This window comes from Adiantum capillus-veneris, chromosome 3, assembly GCF_014529385.1.
Source record: "Adiantum capillus-veneris isolate H3 chromosome 3, ASM1452938v2, whole genome shotgun sequence".
In the NCBI taxonomy this organism is placed as follows: Eukaryota; Viridiplantae; Streptophyta; class Polypodiopsida; order Polypodiales; family Pteridaceae; genus Adiantum; species Adiantum capillus-veneris.
The window spans coordinates 47,634,439-47,648,238 of NC_140933.1; the positions used below are offsets into that span (position 1 = coordinate 47,634,439).

The window sequence follows — 13,800 nt, forward strand, 5'->3', positions numbered from 1 at the left end:
AAAACGTCGTTGTTTGTGGAACTTGGGAGAGAAGCAGCGTGTCGCTCGCACATGCAACCTGCTTTTCGCCTCCTCCCAAAAATAGCTCGGATACCAGTGAAAGGGCGGTGGTAATGTGTGTGCTAGTTTCCACCTAACCGTGCTATCTTATAGCCTCCCCCTAGTGTACACACTGTCCGGCCGTGCCGGTGGCCTTGCTCATAGGATCCATGTCCTTACATTAGGCTTCCTTGTAAATAGCCTTGTGAACTGGTATGGTCGGTTGTGTTTTCTCCTCATGGTAATTTGTCAGCATGAGGCTTATGTATTGGTGGTGGTTTTAATCTTCTTTTTTTCCAAAACTCACAATGGTGAGTAAATTATATTGAAAAACACTAGCTGGGATACAATTGCATGGTGGTGGTTTTAGTCTATTAACCCTTCTGAGTATTGCTATAAATAAATAAAATGATAAGGTTAAAGGAGTACGAGCGGAAGTGCGACGCAAGAGAGAGTGCGAGAAGAAGAGCACAACGATATGGTGAACTTGCTCTACTGTAATGTGTAGAGCATAGTGAGTTCTTATTAGGCTTTTACAAAAGAATATGTGTACATACCTGGCGGCCCACCCACTTACCTGGGCGACCACATTGGGATTTGAAGGAGTACGAGCGGAAGTGTGACGCGAGAGAGAGTGCGAGAAGAAGAGCACGACGATATGGTGAACTCGCTCTACTGTAATGTGTAGAGCATAGTGAGTTCTTATTAGGTTTTTACAAAAGAATATGTGTACATACCTGGCGGCCCGCCCACTTACCTGGGCGACCACATTGGGCTTTATACCCCAACAACCTCCCACTTAAAGTCCAATGTGGTACTTTAAGTGTGAGAGAAGCTACTATACAAGCTAATATACAAGAGATGTAGAGAAGCGATGTACTACCCTACACCTAACTGCTTGCGAAAATGCGCAAAGCTCTCTGAGGGAAGTCCTTTTGTAAGTATCAGCAGGATTTTCTGTGGTGTGAACTTTGACAAGCTGAAGTTGCTTATCCTCGAGCATTTCCCTGATGAAATGATACTTCACATCCACATGCTTTGTCTTTGAGTGATAAACTAGATTGCGAGCCAATTGTATAGCACTTTGACTATCACAGTATAACACAGGCATCTCTTCTTTGATTCCCAAGTCTGTTACTAGTCGATTAAGCCAAATTGATTCTTTGCATGCCTCTGATGCTGCAACATATTCAGCCTCTGTAGTAGACTGAGTAACACAATCTTGTAATCTAGAACGCCATGATACTGCTCCACCAGCCAATGTAAAGACATACCCTGACGTAGACCTTCGGTTGTCTAAGTCACCTGCATAATCTGAGTCTGTAAAACCCTTTACACTTAGCTCCTGACTCCCATAGCATATACGCATACTCTTTGTAGCTTTCAGGTATCTCAATATTCCTTTCACTGCCTCCCAATGTTTCTTGCCTGGGTTTGACATGTATCGACTTACTACTCCCACTGCAAATGCAATGTCTGGGCGAGTAGCAATCATTGCATACATCAAACTACCCACTGCAGACGCATATGGAATCTTATCCATTTCAGCCTGTTCTTCCTCAGACACAGGACAATCTTGTTTGCTAAGTTTCACATATGGTGGCAATGGAACACTCAGTGCCTTTCCCTTCTCCATATTGAAACGTTGCAAAACCTTGTCAATACACTCTGTTTGAGATAACCAAATCAACTTCTTTGATCTGTCTCTCTCAATGCGCATACCAAGTATATGACTTGCCTCACCCATGTCTTTCATGTCAAACGATTTTTCCATCTTTGACTTCAAAGCTGAAATTTCTTCCAAGTGCTTGCCAGCAATCAACATGTTATCCACATACAAAATAAGGATCAGCCAACTGCCATCCTTAGCCTTCTTTGTATATAGACAGTGATCGAACTCACTACGTTTGTAGCCTTGAGAAAGCATAAACTTGTGGAATTTATGGTACCATGCCCTCGGTGATTGTTTTAAGCCATAAAGACTCTTTAACAACTGGCATACCCAATCTTCCTTGCCTTTCTCAACAAACCCTTCTGGCTGCTGCATGTAAATTTCCACATCTAAATCACCATGCAAGAACGCTGTCTTGACATCCATTTGGTGCAACACCAAATCTAATATGGCAACCAATGCAAGAAAGCATCTCAATGTAGTCATCTTGACCACCGGAGAGAAGACTTCATCAAAGTCAATGCCTTGTTCTTGCTTAAAGCCCTTGGCAACAAGCCTTGCTTTGTACTTTGGCTGACTATCATGAGCGGTGATCTTATACCTGTAAACCCATTTACAGGGTAGAGCCTTTTTGCCCCGTGGTAATTTAACCAACTTCCATGTCTTGTTTTTATGCAGAGCTGTCATCTCTGACTGCATGGCCAATTGCCAATTCCCGGAGTCCTTCATTTGCACTGCTTCCTTGTAACATGAAGGCTCATTGCAATCAGTCAACATGACATAGTTCATAGATGGAACAAACCTATCAGGAGGTCGCGTGACACGTCCAGATCTACGCACAATAGGTGGCTCAGGCTCAGCCACAACCTGTGGTTCCACTCTATCATGTCCTTGCTCCTCTTGAGCCCTGACATTTTGTCTTGCACGTGCAGGTCCATCGTCTTGGAAGACAACTCTTCTAATCTCCTCAACCCTCTCTAGTTTAGAATGATATTTGGATTCATTAAAGTGAACATCATTGTTGCGGACAACCTTTCTGGATTCGGGATCCCAAAGTCTGTACCCCATCTCACCAGAATTACCATAGCCTAGAAAGATGCACTTTCTACTCTTTGGCTCAAGTTTGTTCCTAAATTCCTTTGGAACGTGAGTATATGCCTCACAGCCAAAGACTCTGAGATGCTTGTATGAGGGCATTTTGCCTGACCATACCATCTCTGGCACTGAATCCTTCTGCAAAACCTTGCTAGGAGATCTATTTACAAGATGAACAACTGTTGATACAGCTTCAGCCCAAAACCCATTTGGCAATTGTGCATTAGACAACATACTTCTGACCTTCTCTTGTATGGTCCTATTCATCCTCTCAGCAACACCATTTTGAGGAGGATTGTAAGGAGCAGTAAGTTCACGTTTTATACCTTTTGACGCACAAAAGTCCTGAAAGGCCTTTGAAACAGGTCCTATTCATCCTCTCAGCAACACCATTTTGAGGAGGATTGTAAGGAGCAGTAAGTTCACGTTTTATACCTTTTGACGCACAAAAGTCCTGAAAGGCCTTTGAAACATACTCTCCACCATTGTCAATGCGTAAGCATTTAAGCTTCTTGCCACTCTGATTCTCCACAAGTGTCACAAACGTTTTGAAAACACTAAACGCTTCATCCTTGTGCTTGAGAAAGTAAACCCATACTTTCCTCGAGTAATCATCTATAAATGTCATAAAGTAAGAAGCTCCCCCTAGAGATAGGTTAGGCATAGGTCCACACAAATCACTATGAACAAGTGCCAACTGTGTATCTCTTCTATTGCTTCTATGCTTATGTGGCTGCTGTGTTTGCTTACCATACATACAATGTTCACAGAATTCAAAATCATTAAATGAAAAGCCAGGAAAATAACCAGAACGAGACAAGATTTCCATTCCCTTCTTGGACATATGTCCTAACCAGCTATGCCACAAAGAAACGTTCGGCTGCTCGGTTACATTGATTACATTTTTAGAGACATTTGATACATAAATCATGTAAAGTCCTCCAGACTTTACTCCATGTGCTATTGTCATAGAACCCTTGGATATCTTCCACATGTTCTGTCCAAAAGTGGTGACGTAGCCAGCATCATCAAGTAAACCTGTGCTGATCAAGCTCTTTGTAATTGCGGGAACATGTCTCACATTCTTCAGCGTGAAAGAAGAGCCATTCTGAAACTTCAATTGAACATCTACAACACCTAAGATCTCACATGTCTGCCCATTGCCTAGCCGAACATGATCTTTAGTGGTCACATTAGAGGTAAACCACTCCTTGTTTGGAGACACATGAAGTGATACCCCTGAGTCTATAATCCAGTCACTCAGTGCATTTCCATCACATGCTGTAAGAAGAGATGAGTCCATTGTATTCTTCAAGAAGTAGATGTCTCCTGACACAAGACTGTCATCCTCTACAACAGTGTTTGTCACATTTATTTCTTGAATCGTTTTTACAAAAGTGTGTACGTACGTGGCAGCCCGCCCACTTACCTGGGTGACCACATTGGGCTTTATACCCCAACAAAGGTATCAAAAAAAAAGTCACCCTTCAAATTTGAGGGCTTTGTGTGGATCTGTATAGAAAGAAAAGAGGGATTTATTTATGGCATTCAAAAGGAAAAGTAGAGCCACTCTTCAAATCACCTTCAAAAGAAAAAATAAAGTCAATCTTCATCAAATACTATTGATACTTCCAGGACTCCTCTCTCTCTCTCTCTCTCTCCTGCCGGTGTCGGATGTAATATGTTTTCAACATGTGTGCCGCTTGTCTCTTTGCAAAGCATGTCCTCAAGGTAGGGAGAGTGATCTTGGATGTACTAAGCATCCAACTTTTCTATGTGTGTCAACCCTTTCCACTTTGGGGCTATTCAAAATCAAAGTTTGCAAAAAATTGAGGTTTATTGTATTTTTAACCAGCTTAAATTGTAAAACCCTAGATAGATACTAAGCTTATCTTGAAGAAAACCATCAAAATTTTGCAAGTTTTAGTATAAATACTATTGATTCTTCAAATTTCGACTTGTAAATCGAAAGGGTTTTTGTGCCCCTTATTTATTTCAAAACTATTTTGATCAAGAAAAAAGATTTGGCCCCCTCTCGAGACACCCCCCCCCCCCCCCCCACCCCCCCTCCCCTCTCTCTCTCTCTCTCTCACACACACACACACACACACACACACACACACACACACACACACACACACACACGTGTCTTTCCATTTTGGGGCTATTTGAGTCTGGTGTTCGATAAAAATTGGTGTCTAGTGTATTTTTAACGGGCTAAAATTGCAAAATTCTAGCTAGATTCCAAGTTTGCCTTGAAGTTAATCGATAAATTTTTGTTAATGTATATAAGAGCAATCCCTAAATTTTAAACCTTTTTTTTCCATACTCACAATTGTGAGTTGAGAGACTTAATATTAACTAAAAAAGAATACAATTTCCTCAATCAGTACATGTGACTTGAGGGGCTAGGATTCCATCAAAGGCTTGTACATAGAAAAAGATACTCTTATCCTCTTGAGCGTTCTAAGCAGCTCAATGCAGACCTCCATTCTTCACCCTTGTCAGTTGTCCCTCTTGCTCCTACACCATGCATGAGCTCAGTGCTCTGACGCACAATATTGTCAAAATGAGCTACATCCAATTTGCCTTGAAAAACTCGAATGTTCCTAGTCTTCCAGACCTGGTTCAGGCAACAATAACTGATAATTTGCGTGCACCCCAACTTATGTTGCAACACCATGAGCTCCACATCCTTCCAACAAAAGCTTCTGTCATCCCAAATATGTGAGAGTCTAGAAATTCCTTTGTTGTTAACCAACTGTGCAACTTCCCTGCAAAAGGGGTTCAAGGAGTCCCTTCCAAGTTTGGAGAGCCAGGGGGACCAATCACGGGAGGAATCCTTGAAATATCTGAAGTTCTCCCCCCATTCCAAGGTTGAAGCTGCTTTGTTGCACTTTTGGTGCAAGTTCCCTTGTGCAGCTACCAAGTTTCAAGGATGTCCAGAAAGGTGCCAAAATCTTATCTGGCACAGAGGCCTTCTTCCATATGCCCCCTTTGGAGGCAATCTTTGTGCCGTTTATCATATCCCATGCCATGATAATCCATTCCTATTTTTGGTCCATCAAAGAGACAACAAGTTTGGCAAACGAGGCTGCTGCATGCACCATGGGGTCCATAATCCCGATTTTGTCTTGACTCTTAGGTCTCGCTACCCATTCCCATTTCACCCATTGGCAAGGGGTTGTGGTTTTCATGTTGCTTTTCCACAATAACTGTTTGATAGGCTTTAAGAATTCTTTCCAATTGGATTTGCTCAGTTTTAGCAGCGGCGACACGAATGCAATGTATAGTATCATGAAGGCATTAATCACCGTGGCTCTGCTATGGAAGGGGAGTAGCAAAAACTTCCACCTTCTCATTTTACTATTTATTATGGCCAACATCCAATAAAATCTCTATTTATCCGTAATGCACACCCCAAGCGGAGTGCCAAGGTGTCTGAACACTGTGCCCTCGCTTATAACTTCACCTAACCAACCTACAGGGTCGAATGAGTCACTTTTTGAAAGAGAAATCGATCTTGATTTCTCAATACTACACATTGAGCCGGAGGCAAAGGCAAAGAGTTGAACAATCTCAAGGGCTCTTTTTACTGTTTTTGACTTGGCTTGAAGAAAGACCAATGAGTCATCTGCAAAAAGCTTCGCAATCAGTTGTTTACCTCCAGGTAGTGAGAGACCTTGAATTTCCCCTTTTGTCGCACTGTCCTCGAGTGAAGTCACTAGTGGGCGAGAGAAAATAACTAAATTTTAAACTTCTATGGCCACTGGCCTTTAAAAAGTAAAGTTGAGTCACCCTTCAATTGGCTTTCAAAAGAAGAAGTAGAGTCTGCCTTCAAAAAGAAAAGTAGAATCTATTTCCCCCGCCCTTCCCTTTTTTTGACTTGTCGGTTTGAAAGGCTGAAAAGCTTCACAAGTTCCAAGCTTCAGTGGAATGAGACATTTTGAAAGGTTTTCTTTTAAGTGAAGCAATGAGTGACATGTGGAGGCCTTCTCCTTTCTCAAAATTTTTAAGATGCATTATATATAATACAATTTGAAAGGTTGAAAGCTGAAAAGCTTCACAAGTTCCATGCTTCACTGAAATGAGACATTTTGGAAGGTTTTCTTTTAAGTGAAGCAATGAGTGAATGGTGGAGGCCTTCTCCTTTCTCAAAAAAATTAAGTTGCACTATATATAGTATAGATATAGAAGAGGAATGCAACCCAAACCAAAACAGTATTGATTTCCACTTTGGTTCTTGGGCATTGGGTAGTCATGTCTAAAAAGCCCTAGAAAAGTCACTTCTAAAAGTGACTAGGCTAGAAGTCTCTCTTATCAATTGCAATGTCCATGCCGTAGAGGAGAAAGGTATACTTTTGTTTAGAATGCAAAAGAATACATGATGGTAGCTTTTCGACTCACAAAAGATTTGTGCGATTGGAGAAAAAAAAAGAGTAGATGATGGTTTTTTTTTGGTGGGGTGATGGGGAGGGGGAGTGTATTGATTGTTAGTGAAAAAGAAAGGTGTACTTAAAAATATTTGTCTAGGTCGTCAACAAACGTAAAGACTAGCCCTTCTGCATTTTTATAACAAGGTAAAGTTTTTACGATGGCCTCAAGAAGGCAATATTTTTAGTTGTAATAAATTGTGTGTGTGTGTGTATGACATCAAAGTTCGAGAAAAATCATTTTGAAAAACATACAAAATTTCCTTTGGGTGGATTCAAAGAAGAAATTTTACAAAATAATCGGTATTTTTTGTAATTTTACTCTATTTTTATAAAAAAAATTCGAACATTGGTGTGTGTGCATGTGTGTGCGCGCGTGCGTGCGTGTGTGTGTATGTGTGTGTGTGAGAGAGAGAGAGAGAGAGAGAGAGAGAGAGAGAGTGAATGAGTGAGAGAGAGAGGGGGGGAGGTTGTATTGGAAAAAAATCGGGGTCCAATGTATTTTAATCGGCTAAAATTATAAAATCTCACTTATATTTTGAGCTTGCTTTTGAAAAAATCGAGAAATTTACACAAGTTTTAGTGTTATTACCGGCAAAAGCTTCAAATTTTGACCTAAAAAACAAAATAATTTCAAGTTTACTCTTATTTTCATGAGTTAGAGAGAGGGAGAGGATCTTCTTTATACATTTTTAATGTCTCACATCAACACCAACATAGAGACACCTTTTAAAAACACTAAAATGAAGAAAAAATCATATTGTATGTAATCAAATGGTGACGATGAAAAGACCAAAGTGCAAACAAAGGGTACATTACATTTAATGTGATAGTGAAACTTTTGATGGTGAGAGATTTGCACGTTTTCTCTACCAACTTCTCTATATGGCCTTTTTAGGCCAAAAAAGAAAAGGAAGTCTTGTGTTTTAGATGGAAGATCATTTATAAATTAAGTTTAGTTTTTTAGGTAAACAAGTTAAAAAAATGTGAGGGAAAAATTCAATCCAAAGATTTGTCAAACAAGCTCAAGGAGAAAATGAGAGTTAGGTTTACATTAATCTACCTTTTCATGCCAAGTTGAAATCTTCTCTTTTGGCATGATTAGACATGTGGCAATGTTGTTGTCATCTTTCTCTTAGCACGACAATTTGGTGTCAATTTGTCTTTTGCTTTTTCATCACAAAGGAAGTATTCAAGATTCTTTTTTGGCTTTCTAAAAGAAGCCTTAGAGGAGTGCCGGGTTAGGCATACTTTCAATGTTTTCAATGATGATTTAAACTTATCTTAAATGTTATTTCAATTTTAAAATAGTAAATGGATTCTTTTATTTCACCCTTCATTTCACAGCCTGACATGCTTGACTTTTCTTGCATTCTATTGTTTTAGAATGTTAAAGTGAAGCTTCACCTTGCATAATTCTATAATTTCTATACACACACACACACACACATTGATGAGTTCTTTTAATTTCACATTTCATTTCAGAGCTTCACATGGCTTGACTTTTCTTGCATTCTATAAATTAATTCTAATCAATATTCAAGAAATTCTCTTTTATTAAGCGACCGTTGGCTAAATTTCCTCCTCTCACAAAGAAGCGAACCGAAAACACTAGCATAATTTTGCAAGATTTTTGAACTATTTTCTCACATATTTCACTGCTTTACTTCCTTTACCATGGTTTGCAATCGGCTAGTTTTGAATTTCAGCCGGCTCAAGGCTAAGCTGAGGCAATCCTTTCCCGAACACCGATTCTAGTTAAACTCAACTTAATGACTTTATCACTTTCTTTTTTTTAAGAAAGCCACTATGACCCTTTCACTTGTTTTTTTGGCAAATCTCACAATATATGAGAGGTTATATTAATCTAACAGTCAACCCTCAAGATGTCGTGGACCTAGTGCTAAGAGTTATCCACTTTCATTCGTCAAAGGTTCTGTTTTTTCCAATCCCCTAGATAATAACCTTGCTAGCTTGGATGATCTCTACATAGCTGGCTCCCGAGAGATCGTGGGTAAACACATGGCCTTCCAAACACGGTGACAGTAGCAGAACCTAACCACTTGAGTACATAAGAGGACTGGCAAGCTTTCAATTCTGTTCCATCCAAAGAGCAAACCATTCTTGGAGAACCAAATCTTCCAAGTCCTTTGGATCATTTTTCATACTTTCCATGCCAATCCTCTAACTCCCAGACATTCCAAGAATAAGTGGGGCAGGTCCTCCTTAGCAGTTTTGCAGCCCAAACACCTATGGGGGCCGATACTTCGAGCTAATACCTTGATACCTATTGGCAGGCCACAGGGCCCCCCATAATACCTTGCACAAAAAGATATACATGGACAAGAGACGCCAACCACCGAGCCTCTGGCCACTACTTGCCCCAATGTTTATCAAGGGGACGAACCAGTCGGCCCTATACATCATGCCTAAGTAAATGCCCTCGGTGTGTGGTTTAAGAAAGTGGCTACTCTTTGGCCATCGCTAGGCTTTCCACTCAAAGTTAGGAGCACTAATGGGCATTATTAGAATGCCTCTCTCCAATTCATGCTGATGTCGTCCCATAGGTGGGTAAGACATTGCACTCCTTTGTTGTTCACCTTTCTAGCAATTTCCCTCTGGTAAGGATTCAAAAATAGCCCATGTGCCTAAGAGAGACAAGGGGACCATAGTGATATAGAGTTCTAGAAGTATTTGGTAATCTCCCCCCATTCCAAGACCTCCGTTGCCCTATTGCACTTGCGCACCATCTCTCCCGTGGTGCCGCACCATCACAAAGGAGGTATTCAAGATTCTTCTTACTAAATGGATTTATTTACTTTCTTTCAAATACATATGGCTGTTTTAAAAGAAAAAAATTGTATGAAGATGCCAAGGATTCTTGCCAACACTAACGGTGAGTGATCACATGCTTGCTCTTGAGTGCAACACACAGCAAGTTCCAACATACTCTCTCGCATGTCGCATGTAAGAGGAACGCATCCCTCAAAGACTAGGCAAACACACTCCCTCACATGTTGCATTTTGCTCTGAAGGGCTGCACATAATAGGCTCCAAGGCACTCAAATTAGGGACCTGACTTGAGACATCCCTACTTTACTCGTTTCCAGAGACAAAGAAAAAGGGCATGCTTAACTGCAACTTCCATCTGTGAATGGTGGTGCCTTGCTCACTTGATTCTCTCTCAATTACACTTGGTAGTATTTTTGGTCCACGCCTCATGCAAGCACACACACACACACACGCACGCACGCGCACGCACACACACACACACACACACACACATAGAGAGAGAGAGAGAGAGAGAGAGAGAGAGAGAGAGAGAGAGAGAGAGAGAGAGAGAGAGAGAGAGAGAGAGAGAGAGAGAGAGAGAGATGCACTGACCATTTATTTGAAATAAATTGGGCCTACTTTGAGGATCTCCCAACATTCGACTTATATTTGCATTATTCAAAATTGGTATCACATACTAAAACTCCTCTCTACTTCCTTTATATTTTGTTTGTAAAGGAAACTTTGAGTTGTTATTTTGCATGTTTTTTGTTTGCAAAACTCACAATGGTGAGTAAAATATATCAACAAAAGCAAGAAATTACAGATTTTGGTCATGCTCGTGCCGAGCCATGACGCCTCCCAACCACCAAAGATACATCAACTGACATGGGAAGCGCTTGGCCCTTGAACACCTTCCCACCCATGAAGAGATTGTTCTTGAAGAAACCTATTTTCCAAGTCTTTTGGACCCATTTGCATATCTTCTCTGCAAGGCTGCAGATCGTCGAACAATCCTTAAACATGTGAGGGAGGTCTTCACTAGCCTTTCTACATTGTGAGCATTTATTAGAACCAATCTCTCTGGCAAGGACCTTTACTCCAGTAGGTAGGGCTCCCAACAAAACCTTCCAAAGAAAGACCTTTATCTCAAGTGACCGATGTGGGCCCTATATGTTCTTTGTGATTGCCACCCACCTTGATTCCGACCATTGCTTGCTCCATTGTTTGTTTAGGGGGGAAAACCAGTCCTTCGAGGCCATAAGGGAGTTGTACACGTTCTTTGTTTGTGGTTTAAGGAAATGCCTGTTTGGCGGGCCAGTGCCATGCCTTCCACTTGAACCTGGACTCGCAGGTAGGCAAGCACCATCTATCTAGCCGATCTAAAACTCTACTGGCCAGTAGTCTTTTAGTCCCATTTGAGGTGGAACTGGGAGGCCAGTTGGTCATTTTCTTTCGAGTGCCTGCTCTGCTGCTATCCCAAAACTGGCCAAGTCGCCACAATCCTTTGTTGTTAATCTTTTGGGCTATCTCCCTCCATAGTGGGTTCAAAACGATGCTTCCTACTTTAGATAGCCAAGGGGACCAATGAGATATAGAGCTGTGAAAGTATCTTCTCTTCTCCCCCCATTCCAGAGTCTTTGTTGCTCTATTGCATTTTCAAACTAGCTCGCCCGTTATGCCCCCAAGTTTCAAGTTGGACCACCGAGGGGCGAGTGACTTGTCATGTATCTCAATCCCTTTCCATTGCCCAACATTCGAGCATCGTTTGGCATTGTCCATTATGGCACTGTCATGGCATCAAGTCTTTAGTGTCGTTTTTCATAAGAATCTTTTCACATGTTTACGCTATTTTGCCCAGCTACCAAGATTCTTCTTAATTAAGCTCCTCAAATTCGCTTGTTCCACCTACTTCCTTTATATTCTATTTATAAAAGAAACTTTGAGCTGTTCTTTTCACATGTGTACACTATTTTTCCCACATTGCAGGTGGAATATTTCCTTTTTCTCCTTGCTATTACTAACATACATTATTGAATTTCCAAGTGGCACGGTTGTAAGTTGAGACACTTTTCAAACATTTTTTTGGCATATCTGGTACAACTAATACAAGTGTGGGTGGATTGGATCAAGGGCACGTACGATCTGCGATGTAGAGTTTGACACAGGGCAGTGAGATCTATGGGTCTTTCCCAACGTGCTCATGCTTGTAAAAGAGAGAGCCGAGGCAACTTCGAGAGCTGGATGCACGTAAAAGTTCTTTGAAGTGACATGAACCAACCAAATTGCACCTTTTGAATTGTCCCTCATGACTTTAGCATTTTTTTTTTGAACATGAGTTAAATTTCCTCGAAAGCACGTGTGACTTATCATTAAATGAGAGTTTCTTTTACAATTGTGAATGTAGAGTACAGGAGGAAATTGTATGGTCCGCCGCCCGCGTCAGCTGGAAAGAAGTAGACGAATGTACCATAAACAAGGAAGCCATGCGCTGCATGTGACCAATATGTATTTGGGCAAAAGGATATCAACTTATTAGCTGCGCTTGAAGGATTGAGCATGTAGAGAACAATCCTCACCCCGCAAGTAAGTTCCTCATCGCTCGTGTCTGTGCGCGCGCGCGCGCACAGAGAGAGAGAGAGAGAGAGAGAGAGAGAGAGAGAGAGAGAGAGACGCTCGCTCAACTATAGTTTCTGGCTGTAACAATCGCCGATTTCAGTGTATGTTGCTTGTTGTGATAATCCCATTTGTTTGCTTTTCCATGTTTTGCGTGCATGCTGCTGTACATCGTTACATCATAACTCTGCTAACCCCTGAAGAATAATGGTATGAGGTACAGAAACTAGGTGATCCTGCTGGACACATCCCGCTGTTCTTTCTCATTGAAACATGAACAAGAGCTGATGTTGGTTTATGGAACTTGACATAAGTTTGAAGCAATTTTGTTCTAGGTCAATGGGCTGTTGGTGGCGGGTTTGTGTTTGTCAAACAGTTTTTAGCTTGGAAACTGTGCAATAAATGTAGTGGCATTTGCAAGTGTTAGGTGCAACAGTGTTTGGTTGGAACTCTGTTTGCACGAGGATCCTTTTGTTCGAGGATGCCATTGAGGGCCCTAACGAGTCACTTGGCAGAGATAAGTTAGCCTTCTTCCTATAGTTCAGGTCATCAGACATTTGAAACAAACACACACATGGACATGCACATACACATGCGTGTGCACACACACACACACACACACACACACAGTCAAAAGCATGTGCAAGATTTGTTTATAGGTAGCTGTGGAACCACACACACACACACACACACACACACACACACACACACACATCTATATATATATACATATAAATATAAAAAAATAAAATAAAAAATAATATATATATATATATATATATATATGTATATATATATATATATATATATATGTATATATATATATATATATGTATATATATGTATATATATATATATATATATATATATATATATATAGAGAGAGAGAGAGAGAGAGAGAGAGAGAGAGAGAGAGAGAGAGAGAGAGAGAGAGAGAGAGAGAACCTCTACGCCTGGAAATAAAAGGGACAGAAGGAAGCTTCTCACCAAAACATGTAATAGCTCGTGTAGCTAGGCTCTGGCAACGCAAGGCTTGCTACAAGAAAAACAACAACCCCCCCCCCCCCCCCCTCGGCGCCGCCTCACACCCTTCTCGAGACCTCTTGTGAGCCACCGCACTTTGCATGGGTAAAATCCTCTTTTTTCTTGACACCTGGCCTCCTTAACCTTTAT

The 13,800-nt window shown here is 41.0% G+C and overlaps 1 protein-coding gene across 3 annotated transcripts in view; it reads left to right on the plus strand.

The window, feature by feature from the left end:
* Positions 1-12,446: 12,446 nt before the first annotated feature.
* LOC147460871 (tropinone reductase homolog At5g06060-like) overlaps positions 12,447-13,800 on the plus strand; it is a 63,690-nt gene continuing 62,336 nt past the window's right edge. The window contains exon 1 of one of the 3 annotated variants that reach the window (XM_086508556.1): positions 12,447-12,597. The gene's annotated coding sequence lies outside the window, so the exon portion shown is untranslated. Of the gene's footprint in view, positions 12,598-12,707; positions 12,732-13,800 lie in introns of those variants that run through there. The other 2 variants (XM_086508558.1, XM_086508557.1) reach the window with 2 other exon arrangements.